The sequence below is a fragment of the Eulemur rufifrons genome, chromosome 21 (assembly GCF_041146395.1).
Source record: "Eulemur rufifrons isolate Redbay chromosome 21, OSU_ERuf_1, whole genome shotgun sequence".
Classification (NCBI taxonomy): domain Eukaryota; kingdom Metazoa; phylum Chordata; class Mammalia; order Primates; family Lemuridae; genus Eulemur; species Eulemur rufifrons.
In genome coordinates this window covers 9,236,039-9,253,979 of record NC_091003.1, presented here as the reverse complement: position 1 = coordinate 9,253,979, position 17,941 = coordinate 9,236,039, and positions in this window count along the sequence as shown.

Genomic DNA, 17,941 nt, shown 5'->3' with positions numbered 1-17,941 from the left:
CCTTGTTGCAAGAAATTCTGGAAACTGGGACCCATCTCTCTCCGACAAGGTAAGAAATGAATGCTTTCTTTCCATTTTACACAGTGCCTGTTCAATTGTCTTAGTGTATACAAATGCATATTTTTATTTTTAATAAATCAAAATATGTTTATGACAATAATAAAAATGCCCTGATTAAAAAAAATTTTTTTGAGAGAGAGTCTCGCTCCATCGCCTGGGATGGAGTGCAGTGGCATCATCTTAGCTCACTGCAACCTTGAACTCCTGGGCTCAAGAAATCCTCTTGCTTCAGCCTCCCAAATAGCTGGGACTAGAGGCATGCACCACCATGCCCAGCTAATTTTTTCTATTTTTGGTAGAGATGGGGTCTTTGTCTTGCTCACGCTGCTCTCAAACTCCTGGCCTTAAGCGATCCTCCCACCTCAGCATCCCAGAGTGCTAAGATTACCAGGCGTGAGCCGCCACACTTGGCCTGTATTAATTTTTAAAACACATTTAATTTTGTTTTTATGCAAAAGAATGTAAACATTTTGTGTTTATTTTTCTGAGTAGTCTTTCATAGCTTTCTATAGATTCTCAAAGAGGTACAGGGGACCCCGAAAATAATCATTGCAACTAACATGTATTGAGCAGTTACTTTGTTCCAAGAATTATACTAACACTCCACGTGCATCATCTCACTTACTGTCCCAATAACCCTACAAGGGAGATAATATTTTTAACACTATTTTACAGATAAGGGAGAGAGAGGGAGGTCTAGAGAGCTTAAGTTACTTGTCTAAAGACCTACAGAAACAGAGCCAGAATTTGAATCTGGATCCATCCAGCTCTTAACAGAGATTTAATCATACACCTCATAGAAAGAGTTAGGAAGCACAGGATTTAGTTATTCTTTAGGGCCCTTACAAGTGTGCCATTTTATTATTTTCCAAAAGAGTTTTAGGAACATGTGAAATAGAACCTTATGCATTTAACAAGGATTCTTCCACCTAAGAGCTAGGGGATATCAGGTGTGCACACAGTGAGAAAAAGACTCACATGTTGTTTCTGTTCACTGCCGGAAACAAGGCAGAGAAACACTCCCAGAGAACCCCAGAGGGCCCGCATCTGGGGACAGGGGTGGTGGTGGGAGAAGGTAGCTTTCCTCAGGTTAGAAGAGGGTAAAAGCTAGAACTTGAATGGTGCACAGTGGGGACAAGAGTTTGGAATGGCTGTGGGGGTTTTAAAGCTGCTTTAAAAAACACTAACCAAACTCAAGGCAGCCTCAGAGTGTAAACCTGCCCATGGAGGCAGGGATTGTAAACAGTGTGTTCCCCGTTTGGCAAGACTCCTAATTAGCCACAAACCACCACATCCTAAATATGGGCTGTGTCTTCCATTGTGGCTCACCGGAGGCTGGAAAAGGGTGTTAAGTACGTTGGTGCTGTGAGAATGGATGGTGGTGAAACCTACAGTGGGTTATTACCTGGGACACAGCAGCCAGCTCTGCTCACCCAAGGTCAAGGTGAAAGGAGTAAGGGAAACTGGATTAGATTCAGCACCAGGATGCGGGTAAGGTGAACAAGGCACTGGGATTTAAAGGGGCACAACAAACTCAGTCATCAAGATAAATAGTATGTTCATGCAATATTTTTTTTTTTTTTTTTTTGAGACAGAGTCTCACTCTGTTGCCCAGGCTAGAGTGAGTGCCGTGGCATCAGCCTAGCTCACAGCAACCTCAAACTCCTGAGCTCGAGCGATCCTCCTGTCTCAGCCTCCCGAGTAGCTGGGACTACAGGCATGCACCACCATGCCCGGCTAATTTTTTCTATATATATTTTTAGCTGTCCATATAATTTCTTTCTATTTTTAGTAGAGATGGGGTCTCGCTCTTGCTCAGGCTGGTCTCGAACTCCTGAGCTCAAACGATCCGCCCACCTCGGCCTCCCAGAGTGTTAGGATTACAGGCATGAGCCACCGCGCCCGGCCATGCAATATTTTTAAAAAGTCAAAATTCATGCAAAATAATCTGTGATTTCAAATATTATTTAAATTTTAAAAGATAAATAAAAATAAGATTTTGTGGGTTCAGGATTAAGATAGGGTAAGGTGAAGTCAGGACAGAGTCAGACCCTGTTTTTATTTAAAATTATTGCTGAAGAATTTTAAAAGAAATCCCATCCATTGTGTTAGTTCACCCCTACAACACTTCAATGGATATCTCTAAATAACACGGACATTTTCCTTGCATAACCTCAATGCTATATCAAGCTAACAAATTTAACAGTAATACCCTGCTATCATCTAATGCTCAGTTTAGAATCAAATTTTCCTGATTATCTAAAAGAGTCTTTCATGGTTGATTTGTTCTACTTAGGGTCTGATCCCTCCATTGTAAATTTCTTCATCAGCCTTTCCTTTAATGATTTCTATCCATAGATGATCATTGCCTAAATCTACTTCATTTACTTTTAACGTTTTAAGAGATAAAGAGAAAACTGACAATATCATTTGGGCCCCTGGGTCAAGCCATACCTGAAGCCATAACTGTTCTTAGACTTCCCAGTTTCAAAAGCTGATAAATTCCTTTTTGGCTAGGCCAATTGGGGTTCCGTTTTCTGTCACTTGCAACCACATGAGTCATTGATCAATACAAAAGTTGCCAAGGCTGGGTGCGGTGGCATGCGCCTGTAGTCCCAGCTACTTGGGAGGCTGAGGTGAAAGAATTGCTTGAGCCCAGGAGTGTGATACTGTAGTGTACTATGATTACACCTGGGAATAGCTACTGCACTTCAGCCTGGGCAACATAGCAAGATCCTGTTTCTTTAAAAAAAGAAAAAGCCACCAAGTATTGGGAAGAGTTCCAAAAGAGGAAATTCAAATGTGCTCACAAACCCATGTATCTACTATAGACACTAAGCTGTGTACAGCTATCTTCCCTTAGTTGATGTCCTCTGTCTTGAAATGGCTTCACTATTGTCACAGTGAAAGGTACCCTTGGGAAGGTGGCCGGTGCCAAAGTACCTTCTCTCCTCTTTCTCAGGGTCACATGGTAGTTGGGCAGAAGTGGGGAGAATGGTCCCTTGCCAGGTCTCTGTCATGTCTTGTTACCTGGGCTCACATGCAATGCTGATCATCCCAGAGTAGCCTACTTTCCTAAAGCGGCTCTTCCATTGTTTCCTGTCCCTTCTCATTCTTTGCAAGCAACTCTCAAACACACACCTGTCAAAAACACCCCTCCCTACAGGACAATGTGACAGCTCAAGCGTGGACCAATTTCCTTTGTAAAACAAACATGCCTCTGTTAACAACCTTGACAGCATAGCTCCAACTCAATCACACTCATAGATATTTTCTCACCCATTTTGATTTCCCCAGAGCCCAAAGTTGAATCAAAATCTTCATTTTTTTCCCTATTTTTAAAATTTGTTTACTTTAATTGACAAATAAAAAATTGTATATTTTCATCATGGACAGCATGTTGTTTTGAAATATATATATGCTGTGGAATGGCTAAATCAAGCTAATTAACACGTGCATTATGTCACATGATTATTATTTGTTTGTAATGAGAACACTTAAAACCTACTCTCTTAGCAATTTGCAAGAATACGATACATTGTTAACTGTAACTACCCATGTTGTATATTAGAACACTTCAAATTATTCTTCCTATTTAACTGAAATTTTGTATCCTTTGGCCAACGTCTCCCCACCCCACCCCTCAAGTCTCTGTTTCTAAAGATAGAAAACTACTCATGACTTTTAACAGTTTTCTAAGGGCTTATTTTCAAAATATTTAACCACAGATACAGAAGGGATGAATCCAAACAGATTCTGTCTGTAATAACAGACACAATAGAATTGCTGCATGCCAGTTTAATATTCAGTGCTGGTTTCCCCCTCTTCTACTCATGATTTTTTAATCCTAGCCTCGTGTCTGAGGTACCTGCTTACATATGTGAAGCACCTGGAACATTCTCAAATGATTATTAGTTTTTCTACTCTCCCGATAAGGCAAGCAGACATTGGTGAACTCTCTCCCCGCCATTTCCACTCTGTGGACACCATGTCCCCTTTATTAGAACAGCCTAGGACGTTTACACACAAAAAAAGCTGGCGTTGATTCTGATTAAACGAAGCCTGGTGAGCACTTACCTCCAAGTCTGCTCTCTCCCCTGATCCCCTGTGGGCTGAAACGCCGTGAGCTTTTGTTTATGAAGGAAAGCTAAATAAAACTGAGAAGAAGAGGAAACTTTGGTTGGTTTCAGACTTCAATTTCAAACCAGGTGGAGAGACAGCCAACTTCAAAGAGAATGTTGCCCCTGAGCTGATGAAGGACCAGGTGTGTGGAGGGCCACCTGGGGTCCTGATGTGCCGTGGTGGACCCTAGATTCTGGGAAGCCCCGGGATGACGGTAGGAATGTGTTGTGTGGTTCTGAGACCTGCATCTGGTGATCTCTGGAGCAGTCTTCCTTGCAAATCTGTTGTTTAGTGTAGCCACCTTCATCAATGATCCTAGCTGGATCTTCTGGATAATTTGCTGTGGCTTCTCCATCAGCACTTGCTGCTTCACCTTGCACTTGTATGGTATGGAGACGGCGTCTTTCCTTAAACCTCATGAACCAACCTCTGCTAGCTTCCAGCTTTTCTTCTGCAGCTTCCTCAACTCTCCCAGCCTTCATAGAATTGAAGAGAGTTGGGGACTTGCTCTGGATTATTTCATACAAGCAGCCTAAGGTGGGGTGGCTTCCAGGACTGGTTGACTCAGCAATGCTACAATACCACCAAGGACTCAGGTTCTTTTAATTTCTTTTGCTTTGCCATCCTTGACATGTGGAACTTGCCTTCAACCGGTTATCCTATCTTCCCAAGTTGGCTGCATCTGGACCTGACTTGTCCAGAGGAAAGAAGTGTGAGGGTGTCCTCTTTCTCTATATATCTTTCTTAGAAACAAAAAACTTCTCCCGGAAGTTTCTCTTTCATAGTTTGGTTGACTGGGTTCAGCTGGGCAGCTCTCATTGGGGTCTCTCAAGAGATTGCAGTCAGATGATAGCTGGGGCTGCAGCCATTTGAACATCAGCTGACTTCAGTGCCCAAGATGAATTTTTGTCTAGTGCCTTAGCTGAGATGACAGGAACAGCCAGGGGATGGCCAGGCGTCTCTCTGTGTCTGTGCAGTTTCTCCGGGTGGCTGACTTGGGCTTCCTTACAGCATGGCTATCTCCGGGCAGCCAGGCTCCTCACATGGCAGCTGGCTTCCCCTAGTACAAGCACACCAAGAGATCTAGTGGGGAGCTGCAAGCTTTCTTATGACCCAGCCTTGGAAGTCACACAGCATCACTGTTTTCATATCCTATGAGTCAAAAGTAAGCACCAGGCCAGCCCAGATTTGAGAGGAGGAGGAAATACAAGGTCATGAATATTGGTGAAGGGGGGTGCTTTGGAAGCTAGTTACCATAGCCCCCTTCCTGGCAGAAAACTTCTCCTTATTTGTCATTGGCCAGAATTCGATTACAAGCCCTTTCCTAAGCCAATGAATGGCAAGGGGAATGGGCTTAGTGCAACTGGCCACCACTTGGGGCAGGTGCCACTGTGGGGAGTTAACATCACAGTACTGGGAGAAGTCATCCCTGCAAGGTGCACAATGCTGTGAATTCGTCACAGTTGGTCCTTATAGTGATCTCTTCTCCCAAGGCCCCCAAATCCCCTTATCTTTCCCAAGACATACCAGAGAATCAAGAGCTAAGGCCTTGGCTCAGTTCTGAATTGTTACTAATCCCCTGCCGTAAAATATAGCAGAGCTAGAGCAAGGTTCTCGTAGATAGTCTTTTAAGTTCAATTTGTCCTCTAAGTGGCATGGACCAGCTAATATCAGGGACTGCTCCAATAATTCACTCAGGTTCTGCACTCCTGGGAAGCCCTCCTATGTACACAGGTGCTTCTGCATGACTCATAAAACAGGCAAGGGAGAGGAAGAAGGATGTAGCCTGGGGCCACAGAATAGGAACTGGACCAGAAGTCAAAAGACTTCTTATCAGCCAGATGATCTTAGGCAAGTGGCTTAATCTCTGTGAGTCTTGGATTCTTCACCCATAAATGATAATAATAATATTCTCCCAGAGTTTTTGTGACATTTGCATGATATTATCCAGAAAATATATAAAGTGATATATAGATACAAGATATTCTTATGTTTTGTTTTGGTTTTTTTTGAAATAGAATCTTGCTCTGTCTTGCAGGCTAGAGTGCCATGGTGTCATCATAGTTCACTGCAGCCTCAAAGTCCTGGGCTCAAGAGATTCTCCTGCCTCAGCCTCCCAAGTAGCTGGGATTACAGGTACATCACCATGCCCGGAAAATTTTTCTATTTTTAGTAGAAATGGGGTCTCAATATTGTTCAGGCTGATCTGAACTCCTGAGCTCTAGAGATCCTCCTGCCTTGGCCTCCCAGAGTGAAGACATTCTCATGAAAAAAGGAAAAGTCGGAGTACTATAATGGATAGAGGGGAGGTGTAGAATGAGAAGCCTCAGATTTGGGCCCTGCCCCTTCCCAGCTGTATGTGTTCTTGGGAGAAATGACATCACCTCTCTGATCCTCTGTTTCTTTACCTGTGAAAGGAGGGGAGGGTGGCAAAGCCCACGTGTCTTCCCCACAGAGCTGAGGGAAGTACCATGGACATAAGAGCTGAGAATGAGATTTGAAACCCATTCGATGCTGTATTGATGGAAGTTACTATGGAAGAGGCAGCAAGAAGGTGAAGCAGACTTTCTAAGAGAGCACAGGATGGGTTATAGTCGATGTCCTAGGCTGGGTCCTTAGCAGCAGATTCTGAGACGAGGCCTCAAGTATGATACAAGTAGTTTATTTGGGAGATGATGCCAGGAAGTGAGGCAGGGATGGGATGGAATCAATACAGGGTGAATAATCATCAAGAGAGCCCTGTAGGCAACTGGAGCTTAACCCCACTGGGAATTGTGGGAGTCAGTGTACACCACGCACTCCAGAGATAAGATATCCAAGAGGCTGCAGAATTTACCCACCATGTTCCATTGGTCTTTGATTGAGGGCCACATTGGGGGCAGAGCTGGGACATTAATTCCTAGGCAATTCCAGTTTGCCCATGAGCAGGAAGAGTAGGCTTCAGTGGCTAGAGAAAGTCCTTAGACGAAGAATTTCAGTCTCTGGAAGTTATCGATTAGGCTAGCAAGCTGAAAAAGAAAATGTGAACAGATGCAGGCAGGCACTAACAATACCTCTATAATAGATGACCACAGTTATCTCTTACATCTAACCTACTGACAAGACAGTATGTAGAGTGTAGCCATGGTCAGTTGCAAGGGTTGTCCACTGCCCAAGGGACACTCTCTTGTTTAATCCTCACAACAACCTATGATGTTAGAGAAGATAACATATATAAGAGGGTTTTGCCTAATGCTTATCGTGGAGTAAGCTCTTGGTTGCAATTAAATATTCTTGTCATCACTATCGCTGCAAAGGAAGGGAGAGTACTCTCTAAGAAGGGAGACTTGGAATTTCCTTCCCCTGGTCCTCAGTGAACTTTGAGGGGTCTCATTCAATGTCCAGGTTTGTTCTTAGAAAAGGGGATCTAAGTGCTTCTCAACTGCCCCCATTCTCCTCCTGGGCAGTTGTCATGAGCACTGGGCATTTGGGGTCTCCAGCAGGGAGGCCCAGAGAAGGTGGCCATAAACCTCAGCAGCACATCTCACTTCCTCCTGGTACAAGGCTCCTCTCCCTCCTCTCAAATCTTGGCTTTTGTGCATCTGGAAGTCCTCCTCTCACCCAAATGCCCATAAACCTCTTTTTTATTAGTCTTTTCCTGGCCTCCTGTCTCCCACAGTCATTTTACAATGACTACTTGGAGATATTTAATACACACATAAAAGAATCCATACCTTTGAGTGCAAAAAAGAGAAAGTCATTTTTGTCCTTTCTTTCTTTAAAAAAAAAAATCTACAAAAGAACTCTTTTTTTTATGTCCATTTCAGAAACAGCAGAAAATGTAGACAAGCAGAAGAAGAAAAGTGTAAAACCATCCACAGGCCATCCCACCTAGAGATGACCAACTCTATGTATGTCTTTTTCAACATTCTTCTATGCATAAAGTTCAGTCTTTGAATATTTACTTATAATTTCACTTATTTTTAACAGAAAGCACTCACGTGGTTCACATTTTAAAAGCTAGGAAAGTATGAAGAGTGAAAAATCTGCCTCCTGTTTTTGTTCTAGAAGCTCAGTTCCCCAGTCCAGAGCCACCCCTGTCCTCATTTCCTAAGGAATCTGTCCTCTCTCTTGCACACCCTGGCTCACATCCACTGTCACAGGCCTTTGCTTTTTTCTTAGCAATATCTCTCAGAGATGGCTCTTCTTCTCCTTTTAATGGCTGCGTAGTAATCCACTACACAGGGATTGAACCATGATCTCTTTAACCAGGCTGCTACTGTTGGGCATTGAGAAGGTTCCCAATCTTACGTGACTCCAAATGATGCTGCGATGACCACCCTTGTAGATACGTCATTGTGCAAATTTGCAAATGTATCTGGAAATGGAATTGCTGAGTCAAAGGACACGTGGACTTGTTATTTTGATAAAACATCTAGATGTTTTGAAGAAAATACAATCAAACTATTTTGTAACCTGTTTTGTGTTTGTTTTTACTTAGAGGTAGGGGCGTGTGTGAGTGTGTGTGTGTGTCTGTATTGGGGGGAGAGAGAGAAATCAGAGATATTAGAACACTTTCCATTTTGCAGGTATATATCCTTTATTTTAACCCATCCTAAATTTGGAAATAGATAGACTTTTTCCACCTTTGCAGAACTATCAATCACTGTAGAATTACAACTACTTTGTGTCAAATAAAAAAGGCATTTTCAAGTGTGCAACTGAATATGAAATATTAGAACAGTGAATCAAAATACTGCTCAATCAAGGCACCAAGGAGCCTAAAAAAAGAATGGGGAAAATCCAGGTATAAGAAGTCAGTATTTTTTTTTTGTAATCCATAAAAGTATGAGAGACACTTTTTAATGACTCTTTTCCCCCAATAGGGATCCAGTGTTACAACTAATCCTGTGCAAATAAATTATTTATAAATTGCATTCCTCTCTTTTAAAATAAACACCATTCCTCCAGAAATTTAGATAAATAAAATGTCATCTATTTATCAAATTGACTCTTCATGCTTAATAACCCACGGCCTCGCTAAAGGAATTGTTATCTAACAGCTAGGTCAAAAGTGCAAGAGTCCAGACTTATTAATGGTAAGCCTAAGCAGGCCATTGATTAGCTCTGCTGAGAGGAGAGTGGGGGGGTGGGAGGGCTGTGGATATTTCAATTCCCTGAGTCTTCTTCCCTCCTAGATGATACCATTTTCCCCAGCCTCAGCTTGTGTGTTTAACAATGTTTGTGTAGCACTCAGATAAAAGGCGCAGGGTGAGACTTAAGTGGTTGTTAAAATTGTCAGCCCCAAAGTCATCAGAATTCCGATTGATAACCCGCACTTACAGTGAGAGGAGAACTTGTTTTCTTAGGGAGGCCAATTTTCGCTTTTTAAAGACCTGGGAAAACTCTCTGAGTCCACTTGCACTTTGCAGCATTTTGCCCCCAAAATCTTAATTTTTTTTTTCTATAATAACTGAACCTTCTGAGCTAACCAGAAAGGGCTCATATTCCAAACTGGAAGGTCATGAAAAGTAGGATTCAGGAACATAGGGTGCACACCTCAGAGTGATGGTACAGTCGTGGAAACTGACGCCCAAGAAGGGCGACTGAATTGCCAAGGCGCGTGATGAGTTAGCGTCTGCTCTGGGATTAGGACCCGGGCTTCCTGACTCTTGTCCACTGCCCTTTGCCTTAGTGGTTTCTTGAATCTCCTCCTATTTAACCCTTGCTGGACCACTCTCAAGACGCCATCGCCCCATTTAACAGGTGAATAAACTGAGAAAGAGATGGCCCCACACAAACTCAGGTGTAATAGACCAAATACCTACTTTTCTTCTACATCATCTCTGCTGCTCAGAAACCCTGGAGCCCATTTCCATATTCTGTTGGACTAAAAGCCAGTCTAGGATTTAAAAATATCTGGCTACATAAGAGAAATGTTACAGAGTTTGGGGCTAGATCCAGAAAGCAGCCTTAGCCCCCATGCCACTTCCTGGAGCATTTAGAAGTTAAGCTTGGGTTCAAATCCTGCCATCCCTGTTTCTGAACTCTGTAGCCATGAAAAGTGACATCTCGCTAGGCTTCATTTTCCTCATTTATAAAATGGAGATAATAGTGATACTTCCCTTGTAAAATTATGAGAATGAAATTTTAAAAAAACTGTGTAAAGGTAAATTACATGGATTAAATGACATTTATTTATTTATTTAATTTTTTTTAGTAGCGATGGGGTCTCACTTTTGCTCAGACTGGTCTTGAACTCCTGAGCTCAAGCTATCGTCCCACCTCGGCCTCCCAGAGTGCTAGGATTTCAGGCGTGCACCACTGCGCCTGGCCTTAAATGACATTTTTAAAAAAGCCATGCTTAGCACATTGCTTAACTCCCAAGATGCCCTAGATAAATAGCACCTGTTGTTACTGCTGCTGCCACTGTGGTTGTCAATGTTGTTGTTGTTGAAAGGCACATGACTGGGCGAGTCACTTTACCTCTCTATGCAAGAATTCCCCTCCTGTAAAATGGGTATACTATCTACATGAAGGAGTTGTTTTGAGGATGAAATGAGATAATATATACACAATTCTCAGCACAGTGTCTGACACATCATAAACCTGAAATAAATAGTAGGTACAATATTTACCTGTGATATCACAAAATGAGTGGTAAAAATAATATTTATAATTATAGGACTTTCTAGAAAGGAATGGCAATGGTGTCTATAATAGTGTTCCAGTGGCGGGAGGGAGGAGGCATAAGAATAACCTGAGATGATTGTTAAAATTATAGATGCTGCAGATCAGAAATTCTGATTCAATGAGGTTGGAACCAATAAGTCAGCTGCTAGGAAAGCAGGTGATTGTAGACTGCTCTTGCAATAAAGGTGAGGCTATTTTGCATGAAGCCAAAAATATTAATTAATCAATCCACTAATCGTTTCATACACCAAGTAGTTATTGATGTCTACTGCGTTCCAGGCACTGCAAAGGAGCGACCACACAGAACAAGTGGAAGGTCCCTCCTCGGGAGCTTATAGGCTGTGGTTTGGTGACTAAGCCAAAAGGCTCTGTTTCTAGGTATTAAACATTTCCATCTCCTCTGCCTTTTCTCAAAAGCCGGCATGTAGGTTTTCTGCAGGCTAGTGGGCAAGGACATCTCCTGGTGGTTCCTTTAAGGATTAGGACAAGAGGGCAATAATTAACTTTCTCTAAAATGGCTCAGTGCCTAGAACCTCAGCCCCTTTGTAACGGGACTTTCTGTCCCCACCCCTCACCCGACTACCCCCCGGGTCTCAGTGGCCCTGGCTGTCAGGTTTCAAAGACCATTTGGAATTACTTAGCCCCAGGGTCACTGGGCCTCTCTCTAGCCCACTGAGATGCCCAATTTTGCCATTTTCCCATTTCAGCTTCATTGGGTTTGTTCATTCATAATAGCAACCAAATGTCCCCCCAGCCTAAAAGGCCCTTCTTCTAGCTCCCTTTAGTGAAAAGCTTCTCTGGGTTAACTCCTGGCCTCTCAGGATAAATTCCTATTGCAAACCTCCCTATTTGATTTCACCAGACTATACCCGATTCTGGTCTTTGCCGAGTCTTCCTGGCCTGCTCATTACCGGAAGTGAAAGTTGAGTGGGAAACACACTTTTCCTCCCACTGTGATCTTGCTCAGGTTAGCAGGGTGTAATCTGGGCTTAGATGCCCCTAGAATCTAGAATCCTAGTTGCAAGGGCAAATAAAGCTTTGGCAGGAGCTCTAAAACAAGAGCCCTGAAGGGGAAATGAATTTGAGCTATGTCTTTTTCCCTTAATGACATTTACAAAAAAAAAAAACAAACAAAAACAAAAACAAAATTGTGTCTAATTGTAAACACTGAAAATATCTTCTTATGCAAAAATTACAAACACATACAGAAGTAGAAAGAACAATATAATAAACCACCATAATTTCATCACTCTGCTTCAAATGTAGACATTTGGGAGAAGAGTATGGAAAGGTACAAACCCTCCAAGATTCTGTATTCCTACCTCCCAGTGTTAACACCTTGATGTACACACACCATCTTTTTAATGTGTATACAATACACACATGCAGACACACACATTGGAAAAATAAAATCATAAAAATACATACAGTACTATCTTTAATCTACTGTTCTCATTTAAAATGGGATATTTAATGGCTGTATAGTATTCCATCTCTAGATAAAGCATAATTTTACCAACCTATTTCTGCTAATCTGAGTTCTTAACTTTTTGTTATATATATTTCACTGCCATAAACATTTTTATAGATAAATATTTGCCCACATCTCTTTCTTTATTCTTCCTTTATAAAACTTTTCTAGAAGTGAAACCAGCCATAAATGAACCTTTAAAATAAACTGCAAAGTGCCAAAGTGCCCCCAGTAAGGTTGTTTCTATTTAAACTCCCTCCAGTATTATAAAAGGGACTTGCTGTTTCAGTTAAGATTTGTTCCCCAAAACCGTTGATTGGAAGGCCCTGGAGACTTGACATGCATTTCTCATTATAATGTTCCCTCCCCAAACAAGAGAGCTCTGCAGAGAGAGAAAAGGAAGAAATGAGAAAGGTGATTGATGGCTATAGTGAGAAGAGAGAAGAGGTAGAAAAATGAAGGAAGGGAAGGAGAAAGAGGGAAGGAAAAAGGAAGGAGGGAAGTAAGGAGGGAGGGAGGGAGGAGGGAAGGAAAGAGGGATGGAGAGAGGGAGGGAGGAAGGAAGGCTCACACAGGGGCAGAGAAAGAGATAATAAAAGAGATAATAAGAGTAAGAGAAGGTAGGAAATGGAGGAGACCAAGAGAAGGGGGAAAGTCATTATCCTTTGCTAAGAACAGAAAACTGGGAGACCAAGAAACAGTGAGAGGCACCCATTGGTCATTATTCTTCTGAACAAGAGACAAGACAGTGTGGATCTTCACCAAGCAGCTACCCTTTGCCTTGTGTTCTGGCCCCTCCACCTTCTCTGAATGGATTCCACAGACCCCAGGGACAGGTGAGAAAGGCCAGTGAAGCAAGCTGGAGCTTCTGGAGCTTCCCAGGTATGTTCAAAAGGCACTGTGCTTAAAAACCATATGGCGGACAACACAAATCCAACTGGGAAAAATACCTCGCTGTCAATTATTTAAACCAAAAAGGTTTAAAAAAATATAAGGTTTTAAAAAATATAAGTGGAGGCCGTTGAAGGTGAGGAATGGAATGGGTGATATGACCCCTTAAATTTCCTCCACCTTGGCAGGGAAGGCCACATGGAAAGCCAGGACCAAAATAGGCAAGGCTCATCCCTGAGTTCCTGTTGTCCAGTGAGTCTGGTGTTGCTCAACCCTCCGCCCAAAAGCGTGCATGCCCCTCCGCACAAAACGGAAAATGATCGTGGCTCTGCCCAGTCTCTGAGAGACCATTTAAGGCTTTGAAAATCTCCTGGAAGTTGAGTGACATCCCCATGCCGAGAGCGGATGAGCATGTTTTGTTCCTGGGACATCTGCTATCTCTGATTGGAATGCAAGAGATGTCTGAGCTTCCCGATATCCCTTCTCTCTCCTCTCTCTCTCTCTCTCTCTCTCTCTCTCCTTCTCTCTCTTTTTTCGTCCGCCCATTTCTGACCCTGAGCAAAACTTGACCCTTTACCAACCTCACAAAACAAGCCCCATCAATACCCACTTCTTTTTGTTTGGGGAAATCTCCTTTTATGCACAAAAATTAGGAATTAAAAGTCCATACTTTGAAAACATATCATCAAGTTAACCAAATAATAAAAATGCAAAGTGCAGAGCAGTTTGTATCATGAGTTTCATTTGCAATTTAAAAGGATGCTTTTCTATACACACACACACACATATATATATATATCTTTATACATATATATGTTGAAGGTAAAAAGATACACAAAACACAAACCTTGATGTCAGTGGTTGGGGGGAGGGGAGACCAGAAGAGTAGAGGGCAGAGGTCATTGCATGCTCTTTTCCTATTTGATATTTTTTATCATGTGCATAAATACACATGACATATTTTAGGATTGACTTTTTAAATCCTATGATTATTAGACTTCAAGCCTGGTGGATTTGGTTCAAATCTTGCTCTACCACCTACGAGCTCTGGGGGTGGGGGTATCTGACTTCAGGCAATCTTTGGTTGTAAAATGAGGTGATTCTATTGCCTGCCTCCTAGGGTTGTTGCAAAGAACAGATGAGTTAGTGCACGCAAAGTTAGCACAGAACCTGACACGTGTGCTCAATAAATATGGACCCCATCATCATCATCATCATCATCATCATCATCACCATGATCATCATCATCATTAGTGTTACTGTCTGTGGCTGTTATCCTGACCTAAAGGACTGGGTTGATTGTTTGTTTGTTTCCTGAAAGCCAGGAAACCCTGTAATATCACTAACCAGGCTGTCCTTTGAAGTAGGGCTGCCTGCTCTATCCAGGGAGGGAGGGAGCCATGTGTTCCAGTCCTGAAGCATATAGATCTTCCCCAGCAGATCATTAGGCTCATGTTTGTCACATTTATTTTAAGGAAACTGGTAGGGAGAGGGTGGGTGAGGTTAATTGCTCTATGGATCCTGGCAGCCCTGTTCTCCAGATGAGGGGAGGTTCAACAAAGCCTGGCGTGACCCCAGAGGCATGGTTAAGGCCCTAGCTCCTAGACCTTTCTTTATCAAACAGAGAAACAAGACTCACAGAGAGGGAAGAAGAAAGGGGTGGCTGGGGCCTAAGCTTTTGCCTCTGGGACCCTGGCCTAGCAGGGAGACCCAAATGGTCTGGTTGCAATGCTTACCAAAGTTTGGGACAGCACCAGGCTTCACCTTATCTGGAACAAGGCCAGCTGAGTCCCCTTCCCAGGGCGGGTTAAGAGTCGTTCTGTTTGGACTTTTTCTCTGGTATGAATCATTTCATAGGTCAAGGAAGAAACAGTGCAGGGCCTCTGAGTTCTGACTCCTTGTCCCTTGTGTGGCAGACTGCTCCCCAAGACAAGCTAGTGGGGGCATCTTCTCTTCTCTTTCCATCCTCAAGGTGGAGACTTTCCATAAACCTTCATCGCAGACCTGCTGCGTGCCAGGTGATGTCCCTCTGGCTTTGCAACTCTGGGATGTCACTTCACCTTTTCATCTGCAAAATGGGGGAAATCATAGTTCTGTCTCATAGACTGTTTTGAAGGATGAAAACACACAAGCGTTCAATAAATGGCAGCTCCTAGATGATTATTGTTATTTTTCAGGCTAAACAAGAGCCACAATGAGCTTTCTCCTGAGAAACCATTCCTCTATCTTAAGACCTTCCTTTTCAGAAAGAGAAAACAGATCAGTCCGTTAAACGGTGGGTGTGCTCCAGCCCTTGCAGAAAATAATCGAACACATCGCGGTACCAGCTCAATGGGTAGAACATTAACTCCTGGGGCATAGGGGAGGGGGCGATATACCGAACTCAATGTTGATTTTTCTGACCACCAAAAATACTCCTTTTTACCGACCTGCTGGAGCTCTATAGATTAACAGCCTCGGCCGGCACTCATCGCCTGCACCCCGGCAAAGCTCCCCAGCCCCGGAGAAGGTGTGACTTCAGACTTAGTGGTGAGGATGAGGGGGTGGGGGCGGAATGCAGGCCGGTGTGTGAGGTGATTGTAACCAGAAACGCCTCGGCAGGCATCTCGCTCCTGTCCTGAGCGCCGCTGGCAGGCAGCCGGGCCGGGAGCTGGGAGCCGGGCCGAGGTGCCCTGGCTCGCGGCTGGCCGCCCCTCCTGGGCCCGCCGATAGCTTATCAGGCCCACTCGGGGGGCGCCCAGTGCTACAACCGGAAACGCGGCTGGAGGCCAGTGGATGCCTGCGGAGCGGCTGCGTGCGGGGCCCGCATCCATCCTCCAGGTAAGGCACCAGGTGGGTGCAGGGCGGTGGGCGCGCCTCCTCCCTCGGTTCCCTTCGCTATAGGCGGGTGAAAGGCTGGTATTTTATGGACACCAAGGGGAGGGGAGGGGAGTGAAGATGGGGGCAAGTGCAAGGCTGCCAGGGGTCAGTGCCATCTCGCACGAGGACCTCAGGGCGACAGGAGCGCAGGGTCAGGGGAGGGGGTTCTGGGACACGGGCTGTGCACCCCAAGTTGTTGGTAAGGGTGCGCTGTGCCTGCGAGGTGCGCCTGACCTCCGATGCGCGTTCTCACTTTCCCACAGCTCAGCCTGAATAAATCCCAGGCTTAGGCGTGGGGTTCGCTCTGTTACAACGCGATGTCAGCATGCATATTGGGGTGTCTTGTGATGCGGTGAGAGGACCTGTCCTAAGAAGCTGCTCATGAGGTGCAATAAAAAAAAAAAAATGACAGAAATGTGAAGTCTGAAGGGCTTAATCTGTGTCCCGGCTTTCCACTTCTTCTTGCTACTGTGCACTCTTGGGCTGGTTGCTTAACCTCTCTGGGCCCAGCTTCATCCTAAAGAGAGAAGTTCTAACAGCAACTAAATGAGCTGTTGGAGTTTAGTAAGAGGAAGGGTTGAAAGAGTGTTATAAAATAAAAAGAGCCTTGTTTCCAGTGGTCTATTATTATTATTATTAGAAAATGTTTGCACTGGAAAGTCAGCAGACAGCACAGCTGACAGGGGTGTGTACTTCCCAAGAAGGGGGCCCGGGCGGGGTCAAACAGGTTGAACCATGACCCTCTTCTGCTCTGAACAGGTGTCCCCAGGGAAAAACAACTGGGAGGAACGGCAGCGGGAGTCAGTGATGCGCCCAGGGTTGCAGACCTCAGCCATGTGCTGCTCCGAGGCCTTTAATCCCAGGATCCCAAACAAGTCGCTCAGGACTGGGAGAGCTCCCTGGGAAATCGCAGCCAGAGGTGGGCCCCCAGCTGGTCCCTTCCAGCGCGTGGGCCGGGATCACCGCGCGCCCTCGCATGGGTCCAGCCGCGCGCGCTGGGCGCGCATGGGGTTCACTCCCGGCAGACGCTTTTAGACAGACAGACGCCGCGGTGCCGGCGGTCTCCGGCTGCACCCGATCTGCGAATCAAAGGAGGAGCCTACTTCTCTCACCCTCTCTTTGCGCTCTGCTTGCCTGCCGGGAGCACTGAGCCCGGCTCGGACCAGCCAGCTCCCAAGGCCTGGAGCCTCGAGATTTGCTGGGGCCCTTCCCTGAGGCATTGGTTAGGGTTTAAGCGGCATCTCTTCGCTGTTTAAGTTAGGGGCCGTCATTTGTTTAGGGACCAGAAACATTGTATGCAAAATCGCCTATTGAAGCGCCTTTTTATTTTTATTTTTTTTTGGTTGGGAGTAGGTTGATCTTTTTGTATCAACTTCCCAGTGGGATCCATATTCCCTCAAAGGTTAAGAACCACCCGTCTCCACCGGGCGCTCAGGGAGTTATCCTTGGCACAAAGTGGACCCTTACAAGATTACGGGATCTCCTACACGTACCCCTTAGGCAGCTGGCTGTAAGAGAGCACACAAATACTCTTCAAAAATGTCCTTTCCACAAGGGAAACTGAGGCCCAGAGAGGTATTGCCACTGGCTCAAGGTCAGACAGCCAGTTAGAGACCAAAAGTAATGCATACGCCCCGCGGTTCTTGAGCTCATGCTCCTAAGAAACCTAAAAGAGTATCCCCAGTCCAAATGGGACTGAAGTTGGCTTCCAGAATACCCTAGATTGAGGGTCCTGGTTATGGCTACTCTTTAATGGCATGCGCTAAGGCAGTCAGAAGAACAAAAGCTTGAGCGGAGTGTGAGGCTGCCTGTGGCATGGAAAGGTGAGAGGTTCAGTTTAGCTCTACCCTTAATTAGTAGGTTTGT